Raw genomic sequence first — 17,814 nt, 5'->3', positions numbered from 1 at the left:
ACCACAAACAGGGGGAGAAGGAGAGGGAGAGGGAGAAGCAGACTGCCTGTTGAGCTGGGAGCCTAATGTGGAGCTCCATCCCAGGATGCTGGGATCATGACCCAAGCTGAAGGCAGACGTTTAATTGATTATAGCTTCATTTTATCATCCCAACACATCCCATCCCATTTTATCACGCCCAACACTACCCAAAACATCTTTTCCATTTTCCTTGGTAAGCTTGCTTTTCTACTCCTAGAGACATCAACTTCATTGCTTCTCCTTTCTCCTCATATATTCTAATATGCCTCCTTTGCTTACTGTCAGTCATTAGGAAGAACTTCTTCATCCTCTCACAATAACAAAAACAACAGTTTTAACTGTAGCTTGACCCACTCGTCCCTCCTTTCAAATGGTGAGAGTATCCTTATGCCTACATAATGCTAACCCCCAAAGGTTTAGTGTTAGCATATAAACCAGCAAACTACTCACAAACACACAACTCTCCTTTAAGTAGACCTCTGTTGCCTCTTGCTGTTGCTCCATTTCTATGCTTCCCTTAACAATAAAACTTCAAGTCAGCTGCTATGCACGTTGTCTCTGTCTCAATATCTACTGTTTCTTCTTCTGTTTCTACAGAGGGAGCTTTAGCTGCAAATCAACAAGTTTTTTTTTTTTTTTTAACTTCAATCTTGATATTATTTCTTGGTTTCTTATGTGGCAAAGCCATCACTATGAATTGCACATCTTTTATTAGACACTATGAGTAAAAAACTGTTCTCAATTAACATAAAATAAATTACAGAAAGAAAATTCCGGCAAAGCAAAGCATACCCTTTGTAGAACATAATTATGAGAACAGCAGCAGAACCTACAGCGCCCAAGAGAGGGTTCAGCATGATTTGTGCTAATGCACATCAACTAAAGGTTTACTTTTCCATCTACCCAAAGTTAGCTCTCAATGTCTTAGTATGTGCAATAGCACTCAGAATATGCATACAAACATAAATATATCAGTGTCTATTAATGGCTGCTTTAAATATACATATCTTTAAAGAAAAATATTTCAGAATCAAGTGACATAAAGATCAGTGCTGTGTGGAGCAACATTAACCAAATAAGCTAGGCTATAAATGTGCTTACTGCTGGGGACACAGAAATGAAATGTCTTGGTCCTCTAAGAGCTCAAATTCTTTCCTTTTTTTTTTTTTCTTTCTAGATTTATTCATTTATTTGAGAGACAGAGACAGTGAATGCACAAGGGGGAGGGGAAGAAGGAAAGGAAAAGAATCTTAAGCAGATTCCCTGCAGAGCACAGAGCCTGACTCAGGGCTCCATCTCACGACCCTGAGACCATGACCTGGGCCAAAAGCAAGAGGTAGACACTTGGACACTTAACCGACTCGGCCACCCAGGTGCCCCTCAGAGCTCAGATTCAAATGGAAAAGACAGCAGCCTAATAAGTTCTACAACAGAAATGTGTACAGGGTGCAAAGTGAATAATGAAGTATTATGCTTTGGGAGGGAGACAATTAGAAAAGATTTTATGAAAGAGACATGTGAGTAAGAGTTTGCCAAACAGAATTTTCCAGTAGAGAAAGAAGCATGTACAAAGGAAGGGAAGAGTGAGATAGCACCACAGAATTATGAGGAGTTTGGTGGCTGGACCATGAGAAGCAAGTCAAAGATATTTGTGAGTTGATATCGGATCATGCCTGATCTTACAAATCATGCTAAGAAATTAAACATAGGATTATATTTTAGTCAGGGTGGAACTTTGAAAGGTCATAGCAGAGAAGTAACATTATTTTTTTAAAAAAATGTATTTATTTATGATTGAGAGAGAGAGAGAGAGAGAGAGAGAGAGAGGCAGAGACACAGGAGGAGGGAGAAGCAGGATATAAATATATCCTTTAAGTAGGCTCCGCACCCAGCTTGGAGCCCAACATGGGCTCTATGTGGCACATGACCCTGAGATCAAATCCTGAGTGGAGATCAAGAGCAGGATGCTCAACCACCTGAGCCACCCAGGCACTCCAAGTTTTATATTTCCTTTAAAAATGTTATTACAAAAATAAATGTTATTACAGAGTTGTATGATTAACTGGGAAGAATCTTTACTGTATATTACTGATTTTTTTAAAAGCAAACAAAGCAATACAGATAGTAAATCCCATTTTGTATACAAATCTTTGCATAATCAACTTCTATTTCCTTTTTAAAAATTTTTATTTAAATTTAATTTGCCAACCTATAGTATAATACCCAATGCTCATCTAATCAAGTGCCCTCCTTAATGCCCATCACTGTTACTCCATCCCCCCACCTACCTCCCCTTCTTCAACTCTTCGTTTCCCAGAGTTAGGAGTCTCTCATGTTTTGTCTTTCTCTCTAATTTTTCTCCACTCAGTTTCCCCTCCTTTTCCATATGGTCCCTTTCACTATTTCTTATGTTTCACATATGAGTGAAACCAATTGACTTATTTCACTTAGCATAATACCCTCCAATCCTATCCACAGCAATGTAAATGATAGGTATTAATCCTTTATGATGGCTGAGTAATATTCCATTTGTAGATATACCACAACTTCTTTATGCATTCATCTGTCGAAAGACTCTTTTTCTTTTTTTTTTTTTTGTTAAAGATTTATTTTATTTATTCATGAGAGACACACAGAGAGAGGCAGAGACATAGGCAGAGGGAGAAACAAGCTCTCTGCAGGGATCCTAATGCGGGACTTGATTCCAGATCCCAGGATCACTCAAAGGACTCTTCTTTAAAAGATATTTTATTTATTTTAGAGAGAGAGAAAGACAGAGATAGCAAGCGAAAGAGTCCTAAGAATGTAAATTCTGTATCAAAAAGTGTGTACATTTAAGGGCTTTTGAGGGACGCCTGGGTGGCTCAGTTGGTTAAGTGGCTGACTTCAGCTCAGGTCATGATCTTGGTGTCCTGGGGTTGAGCCCCACAGGCTTCCTGCTCAGTGGGGAGTCTGCTTCTCTCTCTCTCTCTCTCTCTCAAATAAATAAATAAATAAATAAATAAATAATCTTTAAAAAATAAAGGCTTTTGGTACACTTTCCCAAAATTTTCTCTAGAAAATTATCAATTTGTATTCCATCCTTAGTATATGACAGTTTATCCATTCCACATCAACACTGAATTGTGACTTTTTAAAATATTTTACCTATCTGCCTGATGATATTTAATATGAAGTTGATCATCTTCTGATACATTTGTTAAAGATTTATTTTCTTCTGGAGTCTTAAACATATCTGGAAATAATATTAGCATAAAATGTGAGATTGGGATCCAACTTTAACTTTTCCCCCAATTGTTGCCATGAAGCAAATAATCCTTTCCCTACAGACTTGAGATGGCATCTTTATTAGAGACAAAGATTTTATGGGGTGCCTGAGTGGCTCAGTCAGTTGAGTGTCTGCCTTCGGCTCAGGTGATGATCCCAGGGTCCTGGGATGGAGCCCTGCATCAGAATCCCTGTTCAGGGGCGAGCCTGCTTCTCTCTTTCTGCTGCTCCCCTTGCTTGTGCTCTCTCTGTCACATAAATAAATAAAATCTTTAAAATTTTTCATTTTATTTATGTTTATTTTTCTGCTTCCGGACTTTCTTTTCAACATCTTTACTGAGATGTAAATTCACATACCACACAACTAACCCATCTAAACTGTACAATTTAATGGTTTTTGGTATACTATATGATTAATTTTTGAAGAATGTGGTAAAACATATATAAAAGTTGCCATTTTAACCATGTTTCAATGTACAACTTAGTGGCATTAATTACATCCAGAATGTCCCATTATTTCTAAACTTTTTCATCATCCAAATGGAAACTCTGTAACCATTACAGCAAATCCTCATTCCCCCTGTTCCTAGCCTTCTTATTCTGTTAACTGACCATGTCTCTGTTCCCTAGAAGGTTTCATGCCATTTTTACTATAAGTTTATATATTCTTATGCTCAAATTGAATCCCCATATCCCACCCCTGCAGGTTACTTTTTTTTTTTTTTTTAACTTTGATGACTATATTAGCTCTGCCATTCTCTTAGATTAAAATTCTCTTGCCGGGGCATGTGGGTGGCTCAGTTGGTTGAGCCTTAGGCTCAGGTCCTGATCCCAAAATCCTGGGATTGGGTCCCACATTGGGCTCCTTGCTCAGCAGGGAGCCTGCTTCTCCCTCTCCTGCTCCCTCCGCTTTGCTCTCTCTCTCTCTCTCTCTCTCTGTCAAATAAATAAATAAAATCTTTAAAAAGGACTTGCCAAATTAAAAAACGAATGGCAAAACATTCATGGTTATTTTGAGGAGAACTGACATCTTCATTATATTGTTTTTCTCTACATAGAACATAGTAGTATGTCCTTATTTAGGTTTCTGTTTAAAAAAAATAACAGTTTCACTGAGATAAAATTTACATACCAGACAATTCATCCATTTAAAGTGTACAATTCAATTGTTCTTAGGAAATTGACAGATAGGTGTAACTATTATGACAGTAAATTTTAGGACATTGTTACCATTTTGAAAAGAAACTCTATACTTTTATTTATTTTTTTTTAGATTTATTTATTTATTTATGAGAGAGAGAGAGAGAGAGAGAGAGAGAGAGAGAGAGGCAGAGACACAGGTAGAGGGAGAAGCAGGCCCCATGCAGGGAGCCCGATGTGGGACTCGATCCTGGGACTCCAGGATCGTGCCCTGGGCCAAAGGCAGGCGCCAAACCACTGAGCTACCCAGGGATCCCTGAAACTCTATACTTTTAGCCATCACTTCGCTATTACCCCTTCAACCACAGTCCTAAGCAACCACTAACCTGCTTTCTGGAAGAGGGCATTCCTGTCAGAAGTAACAGTATGAGCAGACTTTAGGTTGAGAGACAGCATGGATGTGTATAGGAAACAGTAAGAAGTTATATCCTGTTGTATCATGAATTTAAAAAACAGGTAATAGAAAAGAGGCTGAAGAGCTGGACAAGTGCCAATCCTAAAGTCACTGAGGAACATTATCACACTTATTTTATTTATTTATTTATTTTTAGAGAAAGAGAGAGAGAGATAGGAGGGAGGGACAGAGGGAGAGGGAGAGAGAGAATCTTAAGGAGGCCCCATGGTCAGAGCAGCAGGTAATAGTGAGAAAAGAGGCTGAAGAGATAGACAAGGGCCAATCTTAAAGTGTCTTAATGGTCATATTAAGAAGTTTGAATTTTATTCTTTTTATTTTGGAGAACCATGGAAAGATTTCAAGTAGGGAGGTGACATTGTCACCGAGGGACATTATCATATTTATTTATTTATTTATTTATTTATTTATTTATTTATTTAAGAAGGAGAAAGAGATAGGAGGGAGGGGCAAAAGGAGATGGAGAGAGAGAATCTTAAGCAGACCCCATGGTCAGTGCAGAGCCCGGCAGGGGGGCTTGATCTCACAACCCTGAGATCATGACCTGAGCCAAAACTGAGAGTTGCATGTATCTGACTGAGCCACCCAAGGTGTTCCTCATTATCACACTTTCTTTGTTAAAATATTTTCATTATTTTCACTCACAATATGTTAACCAGATAATGAATTATTTGTAGCTCCAGAACCACACAGATTTTCTGGAACTTTCTTGCCCTTGTAGGCATCAATATGTCAGATACCTTTTTCCCTCTCCACGCCAGGTAAAGCATGAATACATGTCCCTGTGCCAAGCACTGTCAAAGCACTTAATGGCAGAATTGATCCTTCCCTGTACCTTATAGTTGCTGAAGTCTGCAAAGGTGTTTTATGCCTTGTGCAGACCTGGTGCATGGAGAAATTTTATTTTATTGTTTGACCCAGCCTCTCTAGGCCCCCCTGATCTTTGGTACACCATGCAAATTATCTACCCTGAGTCGGGGCAGACACTTCCTTTTCACCTACTGTTTCCTGCTGAAAGCATGAGTAGCTAGCTGGGAGCTATCTTTCTGGAAAAAGTAGGCAAAAAAAAAAAAAAATGTGTAGGAAGGGAGCAAGTGTGACAGAAGGACCAATGTATTCTGGATGAAGCCCCTAAATTCCACAATGACCTTAGTAAAATGAATTCAGAATATTTTGGTTCCACTGCTTTGATCCCATGTTTAAGAATAAAAACATTTCAATCTATTCTAAACTAACATGGAAGTGTGTCTGTGTACGCAGAAAGTGTTTTCCAGAAAAAAAAAACCCATTAAATATACTTGATAGTTTTATCGATTTTCCGTTTGCTGAGGTTAACTCTTCCCATTTTTTTCATCTTTAGTGAACTGATACGTAGGGACCGATGTTTCAGTGATGACAAGCATTTTTCATATCAGACTCAACTTGCATACCAGCACTGTGAGCTGCCTTCCTTGGCCTCACTCTCTACCAGGCTCAGTTTGCCTGGGTAATGTTTTGCAAGATCCAAACTTTGTCAATTTTCATTTTTCCATCATTTTTTAGTCAAACAAGTATTAGCTGTTGTTACTTGTCCTGTTTTCTACCAAATTTAATTTTCCTGAGTTAATTTGGAGTTTTCAATGTTATCAATGCAATCTGATTTTCCAATAGGTCCTTTAACTAAAACAGAGTCCTTCATGCTGTTAAAGCCATTCTGAGTTTGTTTGTTTGTTTATTTATTTATTTATTTATTTATTTATGAAGGAAAAAGAGATAGGAGGGAGGGGGAAAAGGAGATGGAGAGAGAGAATCTTAAGCAGATCCCATGGTCAGTGCAGAGCCCGGCAGCGGGGCTTGATCTCACAACCCTGAGATCATGACCTGAGCCAAAATTGAGAGTTGCATGTATCTGACTGAGCCACCTAAGGTGTTCCTCATTATCACACTTTCTTTGTTCCTCTTCTAGTAACGTTTTTATAGACTGATGATTCCTTCTAGTAACCTTTTTATAGACTGGGCAAAAGACATCGTGTTTATATCTGGAAGCGAAAAGCAAAGATGATTAATAAACAAATGTGAGCCTTGGTGCTTGACTGGTTCAAAATAATAGTCAAAACATCATACTTTGTGGTAAGCTTGTTGGCTTTTTTAGGATTAAAATCTTTATTTTGTGAATGTGACAGGCTTATCATTCTTGTATTTTCTTTTGAACTCCATTGTGTTTTTTTTTTCATAAATTTACTAAAATTTCTTTAACAAGATAAATTTTCCCCAGTTCTTTCGAGGAAATTTTCCATCTAATGATTTTCCCTTTGAGTTCTAGTCTATTAAATCCCTTAGGATTGGATTTTGTTTATAATTTTATTCTTTCCTAACACCTTTTTCAAATTTCACATTGACGTCCAGAAGAGTAAAAATAAATTTAAGACTTATTTGTGCAATTCATCCCAGACATTCTAAGTGAAAAAAAAATTTGATCACTCATTTCTAGTTTCCTTTCTAAAAAAAAACAAAAACAAAAACAAAAAACCTCATAAAAAAAACAAACAACAAAGATTGTAAAACCAAGTTTTTAGGGATTGATGAGTCAAGGCAGGGGATGGAATTCTAGGATTCTAGTAGAATTAGGACAATCTAAACCTTGTGGAAGATCATTTGGTATTGGAAGTGCTTGAAATGACAAAAGACTGGAGAGAGTAAAGAAAAGCTCTTCACCACATGCCTGTGAGTTATTATCCTACTCTGCACAAATCTCACAAGGTGGACTACAGTTGGCCTGAGGCTTAAATCAACAAGTAAAGGTTTCTGAGGAGCCCAGCAGGTGCTGGCTATCATTCCTTAGTGGGTACTGTTATGGTCCTTGCAAAAAGGAGGCACAATCCCAGTGCTTAAAGGGACTCATTTTGGTCATGGGGATGACCAGCAACAATTACCTCACAGTGTCTATAGTGGGCTGAGACAGAGGTCAGCCCAAGCTGTGGGAGCTGTGGAAGCACATAACCTAGACCAGTGGTCTTCAAACTTTTCGGTCTCAGGACCCTTACACGCTCTTAAAAGTTACTAAGGGACTTCCGAGAGCTTTTGTTTCTATGGGTTATTTACCATCGCAGGAGTTCAACCTAGGAGTCACAAAACATTAACAAAGTAACAATTTGTTACACGTTACCGTAAATAATCTATTATGAAAAATACATTCTCCAACAGAACTGCGTGAGAAGATGTGGCATTGCTTCAGGTGTTTGCACATTTCTTCAACGTCCGCGGATAGCTAGAATCTCCCATCCGCTTTTGCATTTAACCAGCTGCTACATGTTTTGGTTGAAGAAGATGAAGGAAATTCGGCCTTCTGCATATGTCACTGTCCAAGGACTGAAGCTCCTCTGAAAGGTGCCGGGAACCCTTCCCTCGGAGGATCCTCTTGATGCATTTTGAGAACTGCTGGCTTCGACCAGGAACGACCGTCGGGGAAGGCCGCCGCCTGCGTCCCGGGCAGCAGCTCTTTAGAGCCAAGGTGAGAATGGAGGCGGCGGATGGCGGATGGCGGCTCCGTGGTGCACGCCCAGCGGGGACTCCCGGGCAGGGGCTCATCTGGTCTCCACTCTTGAAAGCGCACCCCGGTAAAGACGCGGATCGGTCGGACAGGCAAATCTGATCAGCCGTATCACAGAAACTGCGAAGGCTGCGTGCTTCTCGCAATCGAGAAAAGCCGACCCGCGCCTGCCGCCTCCGCTGCCGGCCGCCGGGGAGCCGAGAGCTTCGGGCCCGCGGACGTGCCGCGCCCTCGGCACCCTGGGAGGGGCGCGGAAGCGCGGCGGAGAGCCGCTGCCCGGGCCCCGCGGAGGCGCGGCCGGGAGGGCCCACAGTGCGCAGGCGCAGCGCGCAGGCCGCGGCCCCCGGAACGGTAAACAGTGGGGTCACGTGACGCGGCCCGGCTCCTGCCCCCGCGCCGCCGCCGCACGCCGATGGCTGCGGGGTCTCGCGCCGCCGCACGGTCCCCACGAGGCGAGCGACCCTCGGTCCCTGGGCGGCGGCGGCTGCTAAGACGCTACAGAGGGCGGCGCGGAAGCCAGGCTAGTGTCGTCAGCAGCAGCCGCTCGGCCCGGTGAGGAAAAGAGGCAGTGGCAGCGACGCCGACGTCCTGCGCGTACCCCCTCTCCCCGGCACCCACCGGGCCCCCTCCTCCTCCTCGCGGCGGCGGCGGCGGCGGCGGCGGCCACCATCTTCCTCTTGCTGCCAGTGGTAGCGCTCGTCTGGCGGAGCTGGGTGAGTTGCGGCTCCGGCCGCGGCCAGGGAGACGGGCAATCCTCCCCTCCCCCATCCCCTTCCACACGCACGGCGCCTCCGCGGGCCTCCCCGCCCCGCCCCTCCCCTCCCGCGGCGGACACTCCGCGCCTTTCTCCCGCGCAGCCGGGAAGCCTCGCCGGCCTCTTGCGCAACGTCCTCGGCCTGCCCGGGCCGCGCCTCTGTCGCCCGGGACCGTTTGGACCGCGGGCTGGGAGGGAGCCGCGGCGGCGAGGGCGCCTGGCGGAGGTTCGGGACCGCGGCCTCTCCCCGCCTCCTGCTCCCGGGCCTCGGGTGGTGAGTGTGCCCCGCCGCCGCCGCCGCCGCCGCCGCCGCCGCGCGGGCGGGCGGGCGGGCGGGCGCGCAGGCCCGGAGGCACCGCGGGCGCTGCCAGGAAGGCCTGGCCTGCAAGGGCCCCGGCCCCGGCCTGTCGGACCTCTTCCCTCCAGGGCAGCCCGGCCTTGAGCCCTGGGCCCGAGGTCTGGGCAGCCGGGATTGGCCTTTGCCGGCGAGGCCGAGCCCAGTCCTAGCTTTTGGGAGCGGGGGGAGTTGGCGCTCTGTGCATCCTCCCGCTTACCGCGCGCTTTTGTGCTCGGGACCCAAACTGTCGACTCCTTTTCATTAGTTTGAAATGGGAAGCCTAGAATCTGGCCTTCGGATAATACGAGTAATTTAATGAACCACTTGTCGATACGTGCGTGTTAATGGTGCTAAATAACTGATCACCTGACACGGGGGGGGGGCGGGGAGGAGGGAGAAAGGGAGAGAATGTTGGTACCGCGCACAGCCCTGTTTCCCTTCTTCCCCCCAGCAGTGTGTTGCCGGGTCCGATGACCTTTTCCCACCTTTGGATTTTTAAATGCCATTTCCTAGAGACTAGGATTCAAGGTAGTTTGAATGCATGATTATTGGTGCTATTCAGGAATCATTTCGCAGATTATGATCATGGATAATCATTAATGTAAGTGGCAACAACGCTTTGATATCTGCCTCTGTAAAGTCTTCATTAAGTGTAGAGATACTTAATTTAACATGAGACTTGGTTACTGAGCCTTTCCCAAACAAATGCTTACTACCTTTTTTTTTTTTTAAGCTTAAAAAAATAAAAAAGAGAAAGATACAGTAAACTATTTAGGGAGTACCTAGTACATTGTTCTATTTAGTTACTATTTCGAGGTCGAACTTGTCTTCCTTTTTACAAACTGGTGGTTTGAGATCTTCCAAAACTACGCCTCCATTACTCATTCATTTCCTACCATTTTTTGATTCTTCAATGAAGTGTTTGGGATTGTGAAAATGTTTGTAGTTGTGTTTGTGGTTGGAAAGAGACATGAGTCGAAGAACCAAGAAATCTTTGCAGCGTTCTTCTGTTTTTGAATTTATGTATTCATTCCAGGACACAAGAGCTATGTAAAGATTATTATTTCGGATAGTTTTTATCTCCACTAGTACTCGACTTTTTCTTAATTATCTGTCCGATTCTTCTGTTTACTGGCCCCGTATTACAATAATGGGTTTTTTTCTCCATCATCATTATCACTATTAATGTTTTAAAATACAAACTTCATTTCCTCACCATAGTAATATAATTTAAGAAGGGACATAGGAGCTATATTATTGCTCTGATTAAGCCACGCACGGTTCAGTCAATTCTTGAGCTGCAGAAAGACGTCTCAGCTGACGTGGGCCACTTTTTAAGTGTTCAGAATTACAACAATAGATTTTAAGCTTTATTTGGTAGCTGTACTCATGATTTTTCAGAAAGGATAACAGATGAGCTACTGGTGGGACCAGTTCCCCCTGTTTCTTTAATGGTTTATAGGTCCGTTTATTGAAGAGCATGAAAATGTAATTTATTATTACTACTTTTGCATCCTTTGGGAGGGTAGTGAACTTCCTTATCTATCACACTGCGTTAGTTTTGCATTCCATCCTATTGGGATAGACTTCGCAGAACTTCAGTTGATCCTTTGGTATGTATGCTCATCTGTTGCATATTCAAAGAAGTCAAATCTAAGAGAAAGTCGTCTGTGTAAATAAATAGAGGTGAAAATTAGTGTTGATTAAATGCAAATTTCAGGATAGAAAAGTGGAAAGGAAATTGTCTTTATGTCAAAATCCTTTAAAACCATACTATTAAAATTTGTATTGAGATTGGAATTCGTTAAGGTTGATAATCTTTGTTTTATGTAATAGAGTATTAATAAGACTATTATTGATAAAAGTTTGGGAGGCAGCAGTCAGCAATTTGGATTACTGTAAAATTATCCAGAGTTTAGTTTTTTTTTATGGAGTATGGATTATATTTGGAAAAAACTGGTGAATGTAAATTATCACACTGTTCTTGTTTTTTTTTGAGTACTAAAACATAATAATGGTTATCTTCCTCGGTAATATGGTGTTTCACTTTTTGATACATTTTGCTTTTAAATGTGCACTTTTTCCCATATTTGTTTTTTTACACAGATTTCTCATGAAATCTGTTTTGCCTAATTTTTTTGTCTGAAGATAAGATCTTTTCTATTTTTTAATGAGATAATGAGATTTATTGATCAACATCTTAGGTTTGTGGATTACCCATAACTACTTCACCAGTGTCATGAAGTATCAGTGTTCTTGGAGGGTTGACTTCTAAATATTTTCATTCATTGATGTTTTAGGAAATCTTTCTGACAAGTGGCTGCTGGGTTTCTTTCTTGTGTGGAGTAGTACATCTTGTGCTCGGTTTCTCTCTTATTTCTTCTTGGAGCACCTCTGAGAATCCTGGAGTATCTTTTCAGAAACATAAACATTTTTTAACTACAAAAATGACTTGGCAGATTGTTAGACACAGTATAGTTGCATGCTGAACAGCAGAAGATACTCCCTTTTTTTTTTTTTTTTTTTTTTTTAGTTGCTGCTCTTTGATTACTGGGAAAAGATACTGAGAGTATTGGTTTGGTTCAAAATATCTGAGACCTAGGTGCTGCTTGTACCCTCAAGAAGCCTAGGTTGAGAAACAATATTCAAAGACATGAGATGTTAAATCATTGTATTAGAGTTAAAAGAAGAAATTTCAAGACTTAAAAAAGGAATTGTGTGAGGAATTGCCATATGTATAGATGGGACACTTACTCCTATGCATTTTGTGCTTAGTTTAGATCATTTTTTAATGGTCAGGGGATTTTGGTTTCAATGATTATTTGTAACATGAAGAGAGGGAATGGATGAAGAGAAATAGTTTAATAAAAATTTCAAAATATTATCCAGAAATTGTAATCTGCACAATGTAACTTTATTAGATGAAGTTTTAAATGGCATAGTAGATTGTACAGAAAGGCTAAACTTTAATAATTTTGGTTCATTCATAATTTGTGTGAGTTGGCCACATGAAAACATTCTAAAATTGTAGACTGTGATAATAAATTGCAGAGTTTAGTTGATAACTTCTAAAATGATGTTTATACATAGAATAGCCACTGTAGTTTTATGTGTAGGGAGTTGCTAAGTGTGTATATTCTGACTTATTTTGGAGGAAGTGTGTGTCCCTTTGTTTTTAGTATTTGTAGGATTTCATTAGTGATACATTAAGAACAGAAACATAAGTAGGTGTTAATGTAAGTAGAGTGCATAAAATATAGTAGTTTAAACGTGTAGTCTCAGGAATCACACTGCCTGGGTTTCAGTTTGGGTATACTGGATATGTAATTCTGGGCAAATTACATAATGGTCTGGGTCTCAATTTGCTCATCTGCAAAATAGGTATAATAATTGCACCTGCCTCACAGGGTTGTTGGGAGGAACTAAAGAGAAAATGCATTACAATACACTGAGCGTATGGCCTGGCGGCACATAGTATATATACTATAGTACATTTTAGCTTGGTCTGTTACTACCTAGGCTATAGTTTTAGTGATGAACTGCTTCCACTCTTTCTATGGTTAATCCACACTGTTAATGCTTCCCATAATATGAATAGGGTATAGTTGTAAATATTGAAGTTTTAATTCAGTACAGTTGGCTAGTGTAATTCTGCTTTTGCCAGTTTCAGCTTGTACTTGATGGTTCTTTTTCTGGATTCTTAGGTTGGCTTTAGTTTTAGTATGGCAGATACTTTTTGGATTCTTTTATATTGATATAAGAATAATATACCTGGTAAATTCAGAAAAGTTATGAACCTTGCTGCTGCTTACAGATTTTAACCAATGAAACTAGAATAGAATTTGGTGTGTGTCTTTAGAGCAGTTGATTAGGTTGCATTGCTCTACAGAATTGTACTTTGTAGAATTGGATCATACTATCATGGTTTAACTGTTCAGTGATTTTCCTTTATCCTGGAGGCATAACCTATTTAATGTTGTTAGATTATGGTGGTTAAGAACTGACCTTTATGTCAGAGCAGAATTGAGTCCCAGCTTTGTCACTTACTTATTCTGTAATATAGGGTGTAACTTTGCTAAACTTTAGCCCCACTTTTACAATTTGAGAATAATAATAGTACCTTCCTAGTTGTGTGGGTGTGAAGATTAAATGACATACATTTAGATTTAGCATAGTGCGTGGCACATAATAAATATTTAATGCAGTTTACTTTATAAACAGATAATATGGGGTAATGGTAAGTGTATTGATTCTTGAATGAAATTTTCTGGGTTCAGATTTCAGCCCCACCACTTACTATAGCAAGTAATTTAATCTCTTTAATCCTAATTAATTTCTTCCTTCATTTGTGTTTTTCTTCCTTTGTTTAATGGATTATACTATAGCATGATTGTGAGGATTAAATTAATTAATAAATGTAGAGCAGAGTTTCTTAACGTTAGCAGTTTTCTAGCTGGGTAATTCTTTGTTGTGGGGCTTTCCTAGTGCATTGTAGTATATTTACTAGATGCCAGTAGCCTGCCCTCCCGTTTTGATGGCCAAGTGTCCTCTGGAGGGGGCATAATCACCTCTGATTGAGAATTACTGATGTGAAGCGTGTAGAACATTGCCTGGTGTGGAATTAGAAAACCTCATTTCACATTTTTCATCACTGTTAGTGGTGGTACTTTTATTTTTCTACTACTACTACTTATTAGAAATTTGTTCATGGTATCGTGCCTGATGAATTGATGGCTTAATTTAAACTGTAATGTTGGGGCTAGAAGGCACCAAGTTTCCATTCCCAGGGGCCTGCATTTAGGTCTTGGCCTGGATTGCTTTTCCCCATTTTTGCATGGACCACTCTCTCTTTCCAGGTTTTGGCTTATATGTTGATTTATAATAAACAAGAGCTTAATTTACCGTTGTATGTAAAAACCCTCCTCCCCCCCATCACTATCACCTTGTTTAATTTTTTGTCATAGATTTTATAATATCCTGAATATATTTGTACCCCCCCCCCCATGCACATAAATCAGAGCATAGACTGCCTGAGAGAGCTTCATCGTGGAATAACTTCTTATGGCCTTTGATAGCTTTAATAATTTATTGTTAGGTTTAGATCTGTTTTTTTTTTAGGGTGATAATATGATAAAACATAGTTTTACTTTGAAGATGAGTCAAGATAGTTTTAATGTACTCTTGATGTAAAGGGGATTTTTGAAGAGGTGTAATTTGTGTGTGTGTGTGTGTGTGTGTGCTGTTGGTGCTTTCCAAATCTTTTTGCTTTCTATTCATACATGGAACAATACGTGCTGGTTTTTTCAGTGTAGACCAAATTTGGTTGCAGTATAATTTTTTGTGAATCAAGATAAAACAAGCATTTTAAAGCAGTAAATATCTTCAACTCAGCTTAAATTTTACTCAGAATGTTGGTAGTAATACTTATTTTTAAATTGCATTTTGAGTCTTTCTAAATGGTCTGTTAGGACCAAATTCTATCATTCATAATTAGCACATACTATTCCTTTTGCCTGGAGTATCCTCTGGATCTTGAAGATCCAGCTCATATATTACTTGCTTAGATTTTCTTGGCCTCATAAATTTCACCTTCCTCTCTGATACTGTCTGCAGTCCTTCAGTATGACATTTTCATATTTTGTTGTGATGTTTACATGTTGTTATATTTGTTTATATGTTTATACTCTTTTATATTGTGAGTTCCTTGAGTTTTGAAAATGGCATTTGTTTCACTGGTACCTATGATAACTAATTAAATGAAATATCCCATTCTCTGACTTAGCTGGATATATTTTATCATCTGTAAACGTGAGATGTGATTGTGAACTGAGAAATAATTTCTGGTTTTAGCATATATATTCCCAAAATATTTGTATTGATTTAATTGTATATATACATATCATTAGCCACTTAGCACACACCTTAGATAGGCTTATTATGTTATTTATTTATTGCCAATTTTATTTTATTATTTTTTTGTTAGGGAGGAGGGGTGGGAGGGGAGAGGGACTGAGAGAATATCAAGAAGTCTCCACGCTCAGCATGGCGTACAATTTGGGCTTGATCTCATAACCTTGAAGTCATGACCTGAGCTGAAATCAAGAGTTGGACACCTAACTGAGCCACTCGGGTGCTCCTTGAAGATTTTATTTTTAAATAATCTTGCTACACTCAGTTTTGGGCTTGAACTCAGAACCCTGAGATCAAGAGTCGGATGCTCCATGCAGCCAGGTGCCCCTGTTTTTTTTTTAATTTAAAGATTTTATTGATGAGAGACAGAGAAAGAGAGGCAGAGACACAGGCAGAGGGCAAAGCAGGCTCCATGCAGGGAGCTTAACGTGGGACTGGTTCCCCAGTCTCCAGGATCATGCCCTGGGCTGAAGGCGGCGCTAAACTTCTGAGCCACCTGGGCTGCCCCCCTGTTTTAATTATTACATTTATAATGCCAAATATAAGGAAGCATTTAAGTATAATTTCATTGTAAGAGATAGGAATTTGACTCAAGCAGTCTGCTTAATTAACATACTGAATCAACTCAGTTTTTCTCCTTAATTAGATCTGATTGTTTTTGTTTATCCACGTTATTAGATATCTCCCCACATTTTAGCTTTTAAAATATGGTTTTCAACAATATCATTTTTTAAAAGTTTATTTATTTACATAATCTCTACACTCAATGTTGGGCTTGAACTCATGACCTGAGATCAAGAGTCACCTGCTCTTCTGACTGAGCCAGCCAGCTGCCCCTTCTCTAAATGTAGATTAGTGTTTTAAAAAGGACTTATTTTAGAATAATTATAGATTTATAGAAGAATTGCTGATGTAGTATAGAGTTCCTATTATATGCTCTCATTCCAGTTTCTTGGTTGTTACATCTGACATAATGCTAGTGCCTTTGTCAGAACTAGAGATTAACATTAGTACATTGCTACTAACTAACTTCCAGATTTTATTCTGTTTTTATTGGTTTTTCTACTGTCCTTTTTCTTTTCCATGATCCAATCAAGTTTACCACTTCGAGTTAGTAGATGAGTGTGTTCATGTTAAGTGAGTTAATATTTTTACAATCAGCTTATATTTGTTTTTCAAACATATTTCAAATATTCACATATTTTCAAATATTCAAACAGCTTATATTGTTTAGCATGGGAAATGTTATTTTGGATACTGAACACTTGAAACTGATTTTTAAAAATAAATTACTTAATTCTTCCATTAAATGTTACTTTCAAGATAGTCTTGTGGGATGACTGTATACCATCATTTTTGAAATTCTTCCTTGGAATTACCCCCAGAGCCAGTTGCAACTGCTTAAGAAAAGTTAGTCTTACTAATTTATAACAATTTTACAAGAGAACTCATCTTGTGATGTGTCCTGTAGAAATCATTTCTTGGGACCCTAAAGTTTGGAATGCTTTATACCCTATTCTGTATTGGCATATTAAAAATATCTCAGTGGCAGTTATTTAGTAAACATTTGAATGAATTAAAGATATTATTAAAGAAATGTAACTTTGTTATGCCAAGTCCTCCTCCTCATTTGACTATGGAAGCTTTTTCCCTGATTTGCTTATTTAAGTTCAGATAAAACACACTTTGTATGTTATATACCAGTTTGGCCACAAAGCTGTACTGGAAAGTTTGGTTCACCTATGTTGTTTACAATATGCTTTACCTTTTTTTTTTTTTTTTTTTTTTCTTTTCTTCTTTAAAGACTGAATATTGTGTACCATTGAGATAAAAAAATATGCCACAGGCTCTTAAGGTACCTTTTATAAAGGAGTTATTGGGATGATTCACTGATAGCAGTGTTACTGAAAAAAAGGTTGCTTAATTAGGTCACTATTTAGAATGGGGTGGTCTTTCCTATAGCTTTGTGATTTGGGGCTGTGTGATCGTAATTTCTGAATGTTCTGATTGTCTCTGTCACTTGAAAGCACGTAGTAACAGACTGACTCCAGATGAAGTTGTAGAATTTACTTTTGAGACTCTGGGAATGAGTGCATTTTTAGTAGAATCAGCATATTTTTTTGTAGAAGGAAAGTTAACTATTTGCCTTTAGAACTGGAGTTGTCCTTTTTTTCTTTTTGATTTATCTGAGGAAAAAAAGATTACTATTTGGGATGCAACTTTGAAAAGGAGGTAGTCTTGGCCTGTAGCTTTTTGGATGCCAACAGATTCAGACAAACTAATTTATCTGTAGGTCCAGCCACTTGGTTTTGTTAAACATTTAGTAAAATTTTTATAAATTATTTTTAATCACCAGAAATTTATTACACTAAAATTTTTTGGTC

General features: G+C 39.5%; 1 protein-coding gene across 4 annotated transcripts in view; it reads left to right on the top strand.

Annotated features, from left to right (window-relative positions):
- The first annotated feature begins 8,817 nt into the window (after nt 1-8,817).
- Nucleotides 8,818-17,814, top strand: part of PHF3 (PHD finger protein 3) — a 77,130-nt gene continuing 68,133 nt past the window's right edge. For 2 of the 4 annotated variants that reach the window (XM_077903505.1, XM_077903502.1), the window contains exon 1: nt 8,818-9,142. The gene's annotated coding sequence lies outside the window, so the exon portion shown is untranslated. Of the gene's footprint in view, nt 9,143-9,323; nt 9,458-9,971; nt 10,122-17,814 lie in introns of those variants that run through there. The other 2 variants (XM_077903503.1, XM_077903504.1) reach the window with 2 other exon arrangements.

This window comes from Canis aureus, chromosome 7, assembly GCF_053574225.1.
Source record: "Canis aureus isolate CA01 chromosome 7, VMU_Caureus_v.1.0, whole genome shotgun sequence".
NCBI lineage: Eukaryota > Metazoa > Chordata > Mammalia > Carnivora > Canidae > Canis > Canis aureus.
The sequence above is the reverse complement of the archived record's forward strand: the minus strand, read 5'-3'. Positions and strand labels throughout refer to the sequence as shown.